The following is a 16497-nucleotide window of genomic DNA, read 5'->3' on the forward strand; positions in this document are numbered from 1 at the left end:
ACCAGTTTATATGTTAAATTGTATGTTTTGGCTATAATTTTGCTCCACACTAGGCAGGTTAACTTTTCATGCTGTTATTACAAATGAACAATAACCTGAATGGTAAAACCCTGATGGAATGAAACGATAGACCTCTTCTGTATTTGCTTGGAACATTTGAAGATTAACATTTTGCAAATTAAACCTTCACTTATAAAGGAGGTTGCTGAAATGTCAGATGTGGTAAACAACCCCAGCTACCTCTGACTTGATAAACATCGAAGGAGGACCTTTGAGTTGATTGTAAGTCATAAATCCAGTTGACTTAAACAGTTCATCCAATCCTCTGTTGATTAGTTATGCCCTATTTTTGTTGGCAGTCTTCGGCAGAGGTGGAACACTTTCTGTGGCATATGAAGGCATGGACTGCAAGTGAGATCCTTTATTGTATACATCAATATTGGTTATATACAATTTCTTCTCTACCCAAGTTTTGCCTTGGAATATGCCTACGTGCAGCAAAGCACCTTTGCAGCCACTTCACACTCCACCAAGATATTTACTTCCTCCATGCTCGGCTGAGGAGGTCTCTTCTTCCCCAATACTTAAGATGTGAGAGGCTTTGGGCAACCCCTCATTGCAGACAGGTGTGGCATAATCACTCTGCAACCTGGCACCCAGACAATGAACAAAGCCTTTTCTCAGAAAGAGCTCTTACAGTTCCCCATTTTTTGTTTGTTACATAGCTTGATGGACAGCCCTTTGTGTCATGGCTCACATCAGGTTCATCAAACACAGCAGACATTATAACCATGGCCAAACCCCCTAGCAATATAACAAAACCACACATCAATAGTTTTTGCATCACATTCTAACTTATTCAATGTAGTTAAAGTTTGTACAGCAGCAACGTCAGGTGCAAGGAAAGAAGCAGCAGGAAAATCCACATTTTTCTGACTTGTTCTCTGGCTCATCGTTGGTAGCAGGTCTGTGATCAGCTGGTCAAATGAGCTAAGCGGGGATCCACCAAGGCCCTCAATCTGTATCTTTCATGTTCATTAAATTATCCATTGTCTCCATTATCCAAACTGTATGCTGCATAGAGGTAAGCGCCATACAACACAGCACTTTAGAGTCATATAGGGTCATTACAGATCCTTCTGCAATGGCAGCGTACAAGGTCATGATAAATGCCGATCTGAGTCCAAAAATCTTTAACTGAGGTCTGAGCTCCTTTACAGCTTTGTACAGGAGTTGTTCCCACACAGCTGGTCACCCTGCCTGGTATTGGAGATATAATTCCACATCTTCCTTTCACATAGCCTCCTTTCTGTGCTGATCTAAGGCACCGTAGTATACTCTCTTTCTCTTGCTTTCAGAACTGCTTCAGCTCAAGTCTCCCTTCATATCTTTGACAATAAAATGCACAGTACAATTTAAATCTACAGATCTAGTCACAGTTGCAAAACAGAACAGAAAAGATTCAGGTTTTTCTCTTGTTCCTTGCTGCAAATACATGAATAGAATGCATACAGCCTCTACTGGACATGATATCCTATTGTTGCAAGAGGATAAACATCATTACCAAGGGAACGTTTGTTTCAAAAGACTATCATCTCAGGCGACTCACTGGAATGTGGTGACTCGGTTTTGCCCAAAATGCAGAATCTGTGGATGTGGATGATTTTGGCTGTTTTGGTCCAAAACATCCATATGATTTTTCTGTTCCTGATTTTTCTATTCTTGCATTAATAATTATCCTATGGTTCCTAGCTGTTCACCTACTGTCCTGCGGTGGTGATGAGAGCACTCATGTATCCGTCTTCACGTATCTGTCTTCCCTGATCCAGCTGGGCTATGCCACCGTGTTGATTTTTTTTCTTTTTTTCCTCAAGTCCCTGTTTGGGTGCCATTTGTGGCATATGAAGGCATGGACCCCAGGCGAGGTCCTTTACTGTATACATAAATGATGGTTATATACAACCACTTATCCATGCAAGTTCTGCCCTGAAACATGCCTATGTGCAACAAAGCACCTTTGCAGCCACTTCACACTCCACCAAGATATTCACTCCCTCCATGCTCATCTAAGGAGGTCTCTTTTTCCACAATACTTAAGATGTGGGAGGCTTTGGGCACACTCCTCGTTGCAGACAGGTGTGGCATAATCACTCGGCAACCTGGCACCCAGACAATGAAGAAAGCCTTTTCCCAAAAAGGGCCCTTACAACTTTCTGTGGGTCTGCCAGTTCAGCTGGCCTGGGCTTTGCTTTGGGCTGCTTCTGATTCCTCCAGGGTGCCCCTCACCACTACATCTGTGTGCTCCCAGAAATGTGTGAATGGGTTTTGACTTCCCTGTCCCTCTTCCTCCCTTCCAGCCTTCCTACTTCAGACCCCCAGTAGTGTCAGGGCTCAGAAGATCTGTTGTGCTTTATTTTGTGGAGATTGAGAAATACACAGTCAGCTGAAGAAGTGACTGGAGATTCAAAGGTGAGGAATTTCCCAAACATTCAGCATCTGCAATTTACTGATTTGACTGAAACTCACAGTCATTGTATCAATATTATCCAAAACTCTTTTCTCTTACTTCACTTCATTCTATCAAATAGTGCATTTAGAGATATGTATGAGGAAGCCAACAAAGGACAATTGATACAAATTAGAAAACAAAATAGACTGACTTCTGCGACATGGTCTGTATGATGAGCACCCTCCTGGTAAAGAGGAGGTGGCTGCAGGCTACCAGAAGCAATGGCTTCTGCCTATGGGGACTGGTGTCACTGGTCACCACAGAGAGATCTGCAGCAGAGTGAGGAATGTGCATCAATGGAGTAACTCCCAAACTACTTGTAAGCAGTAAGCATCCTGAAAGAGTATTCTCCAAGTCCCCCAGATTTTTGAAGTTCAGCTATTTAGCCTGGAAGAACTAATCCCTGAATCTCATTTTGGGGACCTCTTTCCTTATAAGCTTTGATTTCGGCTGTTCAGCCTCTCTGGCTATGTTTATATCAGCAATAGTATGGACGAATAGGGGTGGAACTGTAAAGCTGTTGCAGAGGTCCTGATCTCCACACTGTATGCATTTTGGAGGTTTTACACCGGATCACTCTGGGAGCCCAATGCTTACCTGCGGTTAGTGGGCAGGAGGTGCAGCTCCTTGCTTGGCTTCATTAGAGTCGTGGTTTAACCCCAGCCGGCAACCAGGCACCTCGCAGCCACTTGCTCACTCCTCCTCACCCAGAGGGGTGGGGAGGAGGATCAGAAAGGAATGTAAAACTCAGGGGCTGAGATAAGAACAATTCAATAGGGAAAGCAAAAGCCGCGCACCCAAGCAAAGCAAAGCAAGGAATTCGTTCCCCACTTCCCTGGGCAGGCAGGGGTTCGGCCATCCCCAGGGCAGCCGGGCTCCGTCACACGTAACGGTTACTCGGGAAGACAAACGCCGTAATGCCAAATGTCCCCCCCTTCCTTCTTCCTCCCCCAGTTTATATACTCAGCATGACGTCATATGGTATGGAATTCCTCTTTGGCTGGCTTGGGTCAGCTGTCCTGGCTGTGTCACCTCCCAGTTTCCCTTGCCCCTCCAGCCCTCTGGCTGGCAGGGCCCAAGGAACCGAAAAGTCCTTGAATTAGTATAAACATCACCCAGCAACAACTAAACCCATCAGTGTCATATCAACATTGTTCTCACATCAGAGCCAAATCACAGCACTGCACTAACTACTAAGAAGAAAATTAACTCTATCCCAGCTGAAACCGTGACAATTAGCAAGAAGTCCAGCTACTTTCTGAGGCTGCTCTGCCATGCAAGCTGAAGCCTGGAGGTGAAGGTGATTGCTTCAAACATGAACTTCTGATTTGGACTAAAACGCTAAATAGATTCAATTTGAAATTGTTAAACTAGAATACTCTTAAACTTTTTTGAGGACAGTTTTTGTTCTTGTAATCCTGCACTCAGGAGATGAATTCAGTTGCAGCTGTAAACTTACATTTAAAATTTTGAAATCCTTGTGGTTTTGTTGGCATGATGCAGCAGTTTGTCTTTTGGTTACCTTTCTTCCATACAGTATGATCTGTGATGTGAACTTTCTTGTGTCTTTCTAATAATCTGCAGTTTGAGTATTCCAAATGCATTATTTGTGCAGCACACTTGACACTGAACTGTGCCGTGCTGCTTCCATGGAAACCTCTGACAACATATTACTGTCAGGCTTGACAGATACACAAATACCTCATTTTCCCTTATGTCAGTCATTAGAAAAGCCGTACTATGTCAGACCAAAGGCCTATCTGTCCAGTATCTCCAGTATCTCTAACCATGGCAAATGACAAATGACTGGGGAAAAGTGTTAGAACAGGCCAAAAATAGATCAATACTGGCATAAAGTCAAACTTTCATTGTTTTGGAACAATGAAAAGGGGAGCAAAACCTTTAATTCAAAGGCCTTTAAGAGATATTTTTTTCCTTTTTTATTGGCTTTGTCACTTTTTGGACCTGTGTAATAAACCAGAATGGTATCATAGCATAATTTAGTTTAGAGACTAGAGACTTCAGGACAAGACTTTAGGACTACAGGCATTAGACAGAGACTTTGGAAGGTCTCTAGCCTGACCTGCTCAAAGCTGGGTCAGCTATCAGATCAGACCAGGTTGCTCAGGTCTTTATCCAGTTGAGTCTTCATAGCCTCTGGGGATAGAGACTAGATAACCCTTCTGGGTGACAACTTTTTTTACCCACCTAGGTGATTTACAAGCAAGAAGTCAAGTAAACTTGCTGGGTAAAAAGTCTAGTAAAGTCCCTGTTTGGTCAAGGCTAATGAGTAAGAGCAGAGTCAGTACCTTGTGGAAATTATCAGTACCTCCCTTGGACAAGACAGTTTTTGGTTTCAATTTATAAGTCCATTGAAGATACTTGATGCAGAAAAATACAGTATTAATAAAGCACGCAGTTTTATACGTAATAACCCATATTTGATTGAAAAGAACAAGGAAAATGTCTGGAGATTATCTGAAAAGCCAGTTGCCTGTTTCTTCATGAAATATGGATGGAGGACGGCAGATTGTGGGAGGTTGTGGAGTTTGGAAGAGACATTAGAAAATCAGCTTATTTGCCCATGGTGTGCGAGCTGGCACAAACAGTGATGTGCATTTGGAAAATCTCCTTGAACAAAGCCACTTTATGTTTTGGAAACCTGGAGGACAAGCCATCTAGTCAAATGTAAATGCATACATATGAACTTGTCTCCTCTTTCCTTATGGTCAGCAGAGAGAAATAGTTGCTTTAAAGCCTCAATTCATCTCAGTCTGAAGTAGCTCTTTAAGCTCAGATGAGTCATATGCTGAAAATGCCTATTGCTTTTCCTTAACTGCAACGGGATAATGGGGTGGCTACATCAGGTGACACTTTTAAACTGTGCATGTCTAATGGAGTCATCTCCTATTGCCTAGCATGAAAACCGCACTATATCTGATGGATTGGAGAAGCCTGCGACTTCTGTCTTTACAATATATTTTCAGTGTCTTTCCTCTCTTTTATCTCTAGCAACAAATGAGAGAATTTTTTTGTCCTGTCTGTGCTATATTTTATCCTTTAAAAGTCACCTATCTGAAATCTATTCCACTTTACATAGCAGATTCAAGGAATTATAGATGGCAGCTTTTTAGGTGGCTTTTGGAAAACTACAAACTGTTGAAGATGAGAAAGCCCCAATTACATTTTTTTCAGAAATCAGGAGCTGGAAAGAATATTTCTGTAGTTTTTGGTGTGGAAATATACAGGAGGACACTGAAGTGTTGTAGGAAATGAAAAAGTCATGCAGTCAGCAAGTTTTTTCTGGGCTGTGCCAGGAATTTTGTGGGACCCTATCTTTTGCCTTCATAAACTCCTAAAAAGAGAAGTTAGGAGCTTGTTTCCTGAGTGCAAAACATGCACAGTGTAAGGTGGGCTCACATGGTTTTGTGATGCTTAATGCAGAGGGTACCACATGACAGCTAACCCTTCTTCTGGGCCCAGTATGAGTTGGTTCTGTGTCACTCCAGAATGTCTGCAGCCCAGCCCAGATCCTTCAGATGGGTGGAAGGAGGAAAGAAAAGATGATGAGAGATTTTTTTTCCTACCCACCAAGGAGCAGCATGACAGTGAAAGCCCTTATTTTTGCACACTGGGCAGCCTTGCTGGATATTCTGTTTCTAGAGCTTCACCTTCAGCTGAATGCTGTCTCCTTTTCTGGCCTCTTCAGGCCCTTTAGGACTTCCAAAGTTCACTTGTGCTGTGTGGATAGGAGTCCATCCAGTATATTCTTATTCTCTGCTTATCAAGCTGGTGTGCATTTCAATATTAGAAAAATATTTTTCCCCCCCTTTCTGATACTGGACATGAATTATTGAATTTATTTTGTAGCTGCATAGTCTAGAAGGATTTTCTGAGGAGAGTAATGCACACATTTGGTTTTACTTTCTTGACTTCAGCAAAGATCAAAGATAACATTGACATACTTCATCCTTACTAGTTGTGTTATTCGTGCCAAAAAGCTTCTGTATGGAACCTTTAATTAAGGTTATTTTTACACCACTTCTTGGGTTGCTTTCATTAAGTAATTTCTCAGTGTTGAAAACTGAGTTGATTTTTTTCTTCCTGCTTTCACAGAAAAGGGGCTCTGAAACTCTTTTTTAATGAATTAGGCGTCAGGAGGTATTAACTATACCAGTATTTAATAGTATTGTCAGAATATGCAGCACCATTGGAGTACAATCATCACAATAAGAGACTTTCATTTCAAACATGATTACATGCGGCTGGATCACTCCTGGATCATAAAAGTATTTACTAGATAGCTTTGCTTTGCAATAAACAGAATAGTTGATGAGTACAGTTGAACACGGCTTTGTTATGATCTTTGAAGAATGTTAAATGTTAGCAGTAGAAATATTTTATTATTCATGTTTTCTAGTTTTATGCTACTTGCTTTTTATCTGTTACAGAGAAGAAATATTAGCAAAGGCTGTGTGTGGAAATTTTGCTAATACAGTTTAGCTATCTTCTTAAGTGACTCTGGATCATATCCGTCAAGATAACTGCTTCTTCTCCCGTTTAGCTGGTCTGTGACAAAGAAATGATAGTTCTTGGCTTTGTGTTTTCTTTAATGCTTTTACCTGATTCATCTCTGTCAGAAAAAACTCTGCACAATTAATACGGTTTTACTGGTTGCTATCCTCTTTGTTCACACTGTGGACATTTTCTGGCACTCCTTACCTCTTGAAAAGTGTTGCAACCACTGTAATACAATCCCCCTTTTCCAGGGTTGGTCTTTGACTGTTTTATAGCAGGGCAAACTCTGAGTTGAGCTCTATGACTAACTCAGGTGTCTTCTGAGTTGTATTTTGAATTAATTGTAATGTCTGTAGTCTCAGGGTGCTCTCGTCCCTTCATGCATCCCGGTATGTATTGGCATTTTTAAAATTGTTATTTCATCACATGCTAGTTCTTACTGGTGTCTATAAATGCTTTTAATCTAAATTTGTGTTCACAGCCTTTTCTCAGGGACTGTTTTCCACCTGAGATCCTTCTCTATTTACACCTTTATTTTATACCTTCTGTTCTAAAAATGATTTTTTTGTATATGCAATTTATATGGAGTGCACTTCTTTAACACAATTTCAGTTATCCATATCTGCTGTTACTGGAAAGCTCTTGACAGCATCAAGTGCTTCACAAACACCTATTGTCAGAAATAAAACTACTCTCTTCTTGTCTCATCTTGTCTTGATATAGTTTGTGTGCAGATGCAGAAGTGGTCTTTAAACCTTCTCCAGGTTTTTTCAAACTCTGATGGAGACTTAATAGCGCCTTTCTTCCAGTGATGTTTCCCATCCTCCTTCCAGAACTACATGTTGTTTAATTTTTCCAAGTCAGAAAGACTGACAGAGGTAGCTTCATTCAGTAGATATGGGGCTGCCATTTCTAGTAAAGGATATTTAGCTTCCCTTTAGGCAGGGGAGCTGTCTGCTGTGCCAGGGACCTAGTACAGGAAGGCAGAAACAGAGGCAGAGCTCTTGTGAAACCCAAGCAGTTGCTCTCTCTTAAGCCAACACTCTGTGGTTTCCATTGCTCGGCGGCAGCCAGCTGCCTACTGGCACGTGCCTACCTTTTGCCCTGACCTTTGCTGTGGCCTAATGGATAATCTCTTCAGAGGGAGGGTTTGCCTTTCTGATTTTGGATTACTTTTGTCAAAAAATTTGTTTTTCTCTGCCTAGAAGCCTGAGCTAACCACTCAGCAGGTCACAGAGGTATGACAGCATCTTCACAGAGTACCTTTATGCTATCTACCTCTTCTTAATGAGACCATCATCCCATCAGAGAGTCCTTCAGAGATCACTAAGGAATTACAGAAGAAGGGAGACTTGAGAGGAGGGAAGGAAGGCAGAAAGGAGAGTCAGAAAAGGCCTCCAGACAAGCTGTTGGAGAATGTACTGATTTAGCTGGAGGGAAGAGGTTAGGTTAGCAGTGATTTAGGACTGTGGTGAGTTGACCTTGGCTAGACACCAGGTGCCCACCAAGCCCTTCTATCACTCCCCTCCTCAGCAGGACAGAGGGGGAGAAAATAAGATGGAAAAACCCTCATGGGTCAGTGTGGAGGAATGAAGGCCTTGGGTTGATTAGCATTGATAACATGCAGCTGTGGCCTTGCCTCAGAGGCAGTGGGTTGATTGACATGGATGATGTGCAGCTGTAGCTTGTTCAGCTAAGTGGTTAAATAGCCCTGAGGAGTGTGGGGGAGGGGGGTTGGATGGAGGAGGAGTGGTGTCTGTCCTCTGGAGGAAGGAGATACAGCACAGACAGTAGAACCTGACCAACAGTAAAGCCTTGTTGCAGCCTGATAACTTGCTTGTGCTGCAACAGGTCAGGATAAAGGCAGTTTAATAAAGCAAAAGAAAGGCTGCATGCCAAGGCAAAAGAAAACAAAAGATTTATTCTCTATTTCCCATGAGCAGGTGATGTCCTGCCACTTCCTGGGAATTAGGGCTTCAGTACATGTAGTGGTTGTTCCAAAAGACAAATGTTGCAATAATGAATGCCTGCCCTCCTTCTCCTTTCTCTTAATTTTGATTGCTGAGCAGATATCATATGGTACGGAATATCCCTTTGGTCACTTTGGGTCAGCTGGCCTGGCTATGTCCCCTCCCGAGGTCTTGCCCACCCCCAGCCTACTGGTGAGGGGGGAAGGCTGGAGAGACAGCCTTGGTGCTGTGAGCAGTGCTGGGCAGTGGCCAGAGCACTGGCGTGTTATCACCCCTTTCTAGCTACTGGTACAAGCACAGCACTTGTGTGTGTGGAGAAAATTAACTGCATCTCAGCCAGACCAAATACAATAATACATGTCCACCCTGGAAAGGAGGTGTTCCCTAGGCCAAGAGTAGGTAACACCTCTTATTCCAGAGAATGGAAATCTCTAGCAAGGATGTGACCTTATGCAGCTCAGTTCAGGCAGCCTAGCTAGTCTGCCACCAATCCATCATCCCCCTAAAAGCATGGGTTCCAGCATAAGTGGGGCAGCTCTGCCTGGTGGGAACCGGTGGCATCCTGGAGAAGATACTTCATGCTGAGCAATATCATATTGCTAGGGGAAGAAAATCCTTCTCACTCTCCTTTCTGACTGTCAGGCTTTCAGTTCAGAGTTGCAATGTGTACAAATGCTCAATGTGTACATGCAGCCAAATGTCCTCAGAATTTGTTAAGCTAATAGATACTTTCTCTATAGGGTTCTAACAACTTCAAGTGATATTTAAAATATTTAAACAAAATAGCTCATCTGTTCTAGGGTAAATACATTCATATGATAATTCTTAAGGTTGCTGCTCTTCCCTTATATTTCATTATTTGGAAAAGGAGCGTCTGTCTAATGCCTCATTTAAGATCCAGTGGAATCTTCCTTGCTTCAGTAATTTTCCTATTAAATTACAACTATTAACACTCGTTCCTCACCCTAAAGGAAACCAATAAAATCACCCAAACTAATGAAGTTGTTTTCAGCAGCAAGCATCTCATTACGGGGGTACTTCTAATTACTGTTAAAATGAACTGGAACACAGTGCTTCCAGAATGGGATGTCCCAGAACTATCAACCCAAACCATAAACATCTGTGCAACTCATAATCTCTTCATTTAACCTTCGTAATAGCAACACAACCTCAACTAATTTTTAAATGCTGGTAAGCATTAAAATAAATAGGTATGAAAGTGTCACTGACACATTATAAATAGAATTATAATATATGAGCACTGCCTCCCAATGAGGAATTTGTTTTTTGTCTTTAAAAAAATAACCCTACCACCTGGAGTTTCTCTTATATTGTCTAGCTTGAACTCATGTTTTTTCCCTTCTGCACTAATTGTTATATTTAGATATCATTGCCCAGAAGACTATGTTGAGAGTGATTAGGGTATAACTTATGCATCAGAATGCATGAGCTAACTAGAAAAGCAAAGCTTCAGATCAGATTTAATTAAGATAGCTTATGCGCTCAGTTCAGTTTTCTGCCTAAAGCAAGAAAAAAAATGAAGACTAACGGCTTCTTCCAGAAGCACGATACTCCTGGGATAAGACTTTAGAACTGCATAAACAGAGTAGCTTTTACTCCTGTGAGTAGTCCTCCTGAAATCAGCATGACTAGTTATGTGAGTAAGTAGTACTCTGCATAAATTAATAACGCACAATCCGGCCGTATAGAAATCCTTGTTCTGGCACAGATTATTAATTACCTGCAAGTCATCCAAATAATGAAAAAAGAAAAATAAGTGATATTCATATGAAGGATGGCTTGCAGGATTTTCCTTTTTAGTGTTCGTATATGTAAAATTAAAGCTTTAATACCAAAGTAAATCAAACTCAATCTTCAGTTGGAGCTTGCTAAAGGGCAGTGTCTGCAACTTATCTTGCATTCACCTCCTTACGAGAAGAAAGGCAAGTTGTCAATACCATCAGCTTACTCTATAAACAGCAGGTTGAAACATCACGCATAAATGTAATCACCAGCAATTTACTGCTCATATTACAGGGCAGCTTGAAGGTTGGGAGCAACTGAAATCCACTTCCATAAACAGCAGACAAGTAAATAATGGAAGTAACTGCACTGGACTATCTATAATAACTTTCATTCGTAGATCATCCTTAGGCTTTAATATTATGTATACAGGGAAGCATAAGCCAAAATCTATTCCATCCCTTTCTCCTGTTCTTGGGTGCTAAATGCTGGGCTCTGCAATGCTAGCTGAAATAGAATGGAGGAGAGTATTTTTATAAAGATTGTAAATACAGAGGCCTGGTGTCCTTTGGATTTGTATCTTATGTATCTTATGTATCTTATGACTGATGAAGGGAAGGGACATGTGAGAAGTGAGAAAAGAACTTCATCTGAACCTTTTTTCTCTGGGCTCTGTTCAAGGTATACACCCTCAAGCTTATAAGACCCTGGGCTTCCCTTTGGCTGGGGCACAAATAAGGTTCTTTTTCTGCTTCTGGCTAGCCATTTATTGTCATGAAATTTGTAGAAACCTAATTATCTTTCAGACTGATGTCAAACAGCATTAAAATCAACCTGTAGATTCCAAAGATGTTGAGAAAGACAGGCAGGCAAACACACACACACAAAACCTAGCTTCCTTTCCACAGGAAAAATGGACTAGAATACAGAGGAGTGGGGTGGTTTTTTTTCCAGTAAATTAGGTGGATAACACAGGGTGGGAATATTTTGAGTTTAGGATTGATACAGATGTGGAAAAAATTGTATCTTTTTGCATAATCATGTCTTCAATGGGAAAATGGAAGCCACAGAAGCCACAGTCAGAGGTGATGGCTCACTGCTAAGTGCAATTCAGGTAGATCGGGACAGTTCCATTTTCATTGGATTGCTTATGACCTATAGAGACAGAAAAACACCAGACAAAGGTTGATATACAAAGGAGAAATCCATACCCTACCACTCTCTGAGCCTTACTATAAAGCTTGACAGTAGAATATCCATGTCCTGATAAACTGGTACCTAAGGAGTAAAAAAGTGCCTTGGTTCCTAAAGTCTTGTCCTCAAACTGCAGAAAAATAAGAAAAAAAAATTGTTCTCTAAGTTGTTTAGGAATCTCTTTGCATGGTCTGAAGGAAGATACAGAAATTGTTGTGAAAGAGGCAGACAAGTGACTGGCATTGTTTGTTGCATTGAGAGAACAGGGAGACAGGGTAAGTGACAAGAATAACAGTACCAACTGGCAGAAATGTACCTTTGTCATGAGTGATTCAAAACCTATTCAAGGATATTATCCTGCTGCACATCACCACAGAGTCTGAGCTGAACTAGAGATGCTGGGGTATTTCACAGAGACTTTGTTGTCTTCTTTTTGGGGTAGTATTACTGACAAGGTTTTTGTTTTGGTTTTGTTTTAAATTATGACCATCATTAAAAATTAGTTTGTAGTTGGTCTGCTTTGCAGTTCACGCAGGCTTAAAAACCTCGGAGTGCAGGGAAGCAGCATGATTACACAGCTCCCCAGGGCTGGAGAGGACCACTGGACTCTTACCTGCAAGGCTGCAAGGAAGAAAGTGGCTTTGTAGTCACATTCTGGGTTTGTGCCTTTTTCTCTTTTGGTTTGAGACGTACAGGTGACAGCATTGTATCAGATCACTCTAGCTGCTCATCCTGTGTTTGACAGTGGTCAATAACAATGATAGAAGAAGATTAGAAGCCTACAGTTGTACAATCTGGTTGAACAATGTGGTTCAGAAGCCTCAGTGATGTAAGTATCATTAATAGTCTCCAGCTTTTTTTTCTTTCATTATCTTGTTTACTTTTTTTTGGAAACTTTGTCAGCAGGAATCAGGATGTCTAATGTGTTATTCCCTACAACAAAAAATACTCTGTTCTCAGCTGATTTGCATGTGGGGGTTTTTTTTGTTTTTTTTTTTTTTTTAGCTCTGCGATCTGTATTTCCTGGAGCTGGACATAAATCTATAAATCTGGCAGGTCTGCATTTGCCCTTATTGATCTGATATTGATATAAGGAACCCTGAAATGATGCGAGTCTGAAGTCACTGATGTCCTTGTCATGGCATCATCTACCAAGAAAGGTGTTGCCTGCAGAGTTGGGATATGTAACTTGTCATCAGGTTCAAATACAATCATCCAATTTGGACATGATGGACCAAGTGGTCATCATACTCAGAAACACGATTAGGGGAAAGGACAAAGTTTCTTAGATTTTAGACCTAAAGAAATCAAGGTCTGTGGAGACACTGACAGATAACCTCTGAAAAAATGACACAAGTCCTTTCTCAGTCCAAAATGTAAGCTTATAAAGCTAGACAGGGCCAGAAGCATGAAACAAGTGACCTGTGACAAGCATGTGTGACTGAAAGCTTTCTCTGTTGTTTTCAATCTCTTAGGTCTGCTAAGAGCTACAACTTCTTCCTACAAATCTTAACTCACTCATATAGATAATTACACATGCAATGCTGTCCATCATCTGAATAAGTCATTTGTAGCTACTGATGGGATCTAGCCACAGGACATTACAACACAAGCCTCTTGCTTTGTTCCTCTAAGCTATGAATGAACCCTTTCCAACAAAGTTTTAAAGAAGAATCTATTTTTTTTTTTCAGTCTTGCTGAAGTTAGCTACAGTCCACAGTAGGTTTTTGTATTAAAGTAGTGGCTTTCTGACATGTTACCTGGGGAACTGGCTGCCTCCGTTGAAAATTAGAAAAACAGTCGATTATTGTTGATATATTGTGGGTAGTTGAACTCCCTGAAAATCTGAAGAATAATATATTTTTTATATTTTGATCACCTAGAGATACTGTTTTGAGTAGTGAAATTCAAAAAAGTTTGAAATGCTCTTCCTTGGAAATGATCTCTTAATTATTTTGTAATTTTAAGGGTTTTTTTTTCCTTTTGTGACCCTGAAAATTTCTAGTTCTTTTAACATTTTTGTCAAAGCTTATGTTTTGTTTTCTGTATCTTTTTGTTGGTACTGGAAGTACTAAAGGCCTCTTGGTAAAATTACTTTGATGTATTGCTATGGATATTTGTCAATAGCATTAATCTTCCTACTAAATCATTGCCTTTATGCACAATGGACTATTCCTATAGAAAGGTGACTTTTTTTCCCTAAATAGACCCTTTCCTCATAGACAAAAACACGGGGAAACCCAAAATATCTTCCCTGTGGAATCATGGCTTGCTGACACCCACCCCCCACCCCCTGATTTAAAACAGAACTCATACAAATGAAAGTGTGACAGAAAGCTGTTAATTTTGTTGACAGCATTGCTTTACTGCAAAGTTTAATCTTCATATATGACTGATTTTTTTCACCCTCTTATTCATACTTGAATGATGTCCTGATGAGCTACTTGGGAATAACAGCATGCTGAAATTTCAGAACACCTCAACAATCTTTAACAGATGGTGCAATATGTCAAAGGAACCTAATTTCCCCTAAAATTCCTTTAAAACAAAGTAATAGTGATACAGCATGGTATTTATAGGGAAATATGAAAGCATAGCACAGATAACTAGGTGAAAGTCATAAAAGGGCAAGAGTATTGGGCAGTTTGCTACCATGGCATACACATGATGGTCATTTAGAATCTTTATGAAGTGTGTTGTTTTCTTACCAGTTTGTTGTATTGGTTCCTCATTGTGAAGAGATTTATCTGAGATTAAAAATTATAACCAGAAATGTTATGAACTAAGAAGCACGTCTAATTTGGATGTTGTTAGAACATTAAATGGAATTAGTGACAGCCCCATTTAATTTCATTTTGGTAAGGTTATTATCACCTACATATTCCTTCCATGAAATGGGACCATAACTACTTTAGTGGCTATAATGAGAAATGAGAACACACATGATATTTCATTATTTCTGTTTTTAGGTTAGCTATCGCTATTAGATAATGTTCATTATTAGGAAGGAGAAGTGGTCTATTAGAGGGACTTTTTTTCCTCTGGTGATACAGGAAACCTCAGATGACCTTTTGTGCCTTCATGCAAAAGCACAAGGAGTATGCATAGGGACCTTCATGTTGCGGCAAATACTTTTCAGGAGTATCCTGCTGGCAGCTAATGCCAGGGGAGATGGGGGAACAAGCCATCCATTTTGCAAAACTTACATGCAGTATATGACTCAGATTCATGATGGATGTGCTCCCCCACCTCTCAGTTTTTGAACGATTTCTAACCAGAGCCACAGAGAGCAGCAGCATTTATCAGATGGCTTCCCTTCTTCAGGACTTCATTCACAAATTTGCTTCTGTGCAACGATGCCCAAGACAGCACTAATGAGTTTGCTGAAGTGTTGGAAGCAGGATTGCAGTGTTTTTGTGGCGCTCTGCCCAGGTTAATCAGCCCTGCTTCTCAGCAGTGCTAATTAGGTGAAGCAGAGATCTCCATGGCAGTGAGTGTATTCTTTCTGATGTTGCAGTTATTTTGGGCAGCTCCACGTGGTGTTGCATTGTGCTGGTAGACCTACCCTCAGCATCAAGGACATTAAGAGAGAATCCTGTCCAATAGCTCTGTAGGCTTCCAGCTCTCCTTCCAGTAAACGCAGTACAATTTTTTGTCATAAATTATCTAAGTGATACTCCTTAGAGACATACCTACTGCCTGACTGAAACGCTGCCCTCTGATACAGAATATCTGAGTAGAAGTACTCTCATCAACTCAAATAGGATGAAAACCTGACTGTAAGTGAACAGCGTGAAGTAGAAGAACTCGTCTGAAAGGCTGTAAATTAAACAGCTACCTAAAAAGTGAGCATTGGACACTAGCCTGTTGGGTGTTACTAGCTTTTGTCACCAGCCCCCTGAGGCAAGGTAGCATCACTAGGCAAGGGTAAGGAGCTTTTCTTACCGTCGCTGTGTAATCAGTGCCCCACTGTGCCTCGCACCTGTGGAAACCTGCACCCAGAGTGTGTGGAAATGCTATGCCCAGTGCGGGGAGTTGCTGAACTCCGCCTGTCACTTTGCACCCCTGGGACAGCCCTGCTGGACTCGCCAGCATGGATAGGGGAAGCTAGGGGAGCAGAGGGGAGCCCTTGGGGAGGCCAACAAACTGGTCTGCACATAAAGACATTAGGAGCAAAGAAATTAAATCCTCTCGGTGTGCACTGAGGGGGTGTCTCTGACTCTCAGGGGTTGATCCTGAAGCAGTGTAAGTTTATTCCCTTTTCCAGGGCCCTGGTGCTCACTGACTTTGGTTCATCCCAGGGAGGGGACAAGGATGGACCTCCCAACCAGCTGCTGGATCTTCCCAGGCTGCGTTTCCTTGCTCTGCAATTCATGCTTGAAAGCTGCTGCCTAGGCATAATTTGCAGCTACTGTTTTGCTATGAACAGTGTGAAAATGAAATAAGGACTGGAGTGAGAACCTGTTTCTTTTTACAAAAGAAACTGATTATGTCCAACATTACTGCCCAGTCTCTGCTTATCCCAGTGACAGAGCCTTCCACTGCAGCTATAGATTATAAAAT

The sequence above is a fragment of the Falco punctatus genome (assembly GCF_963210335.1).
Source record: "Falco punctatus genome assembly, chromosome: 2".
Classification (NCBI taxonomy): Eukaryota; Metazoa; Chordata; class Aves; order Falconiformes; family Falconidae; genus Falco; species Falco punctatus.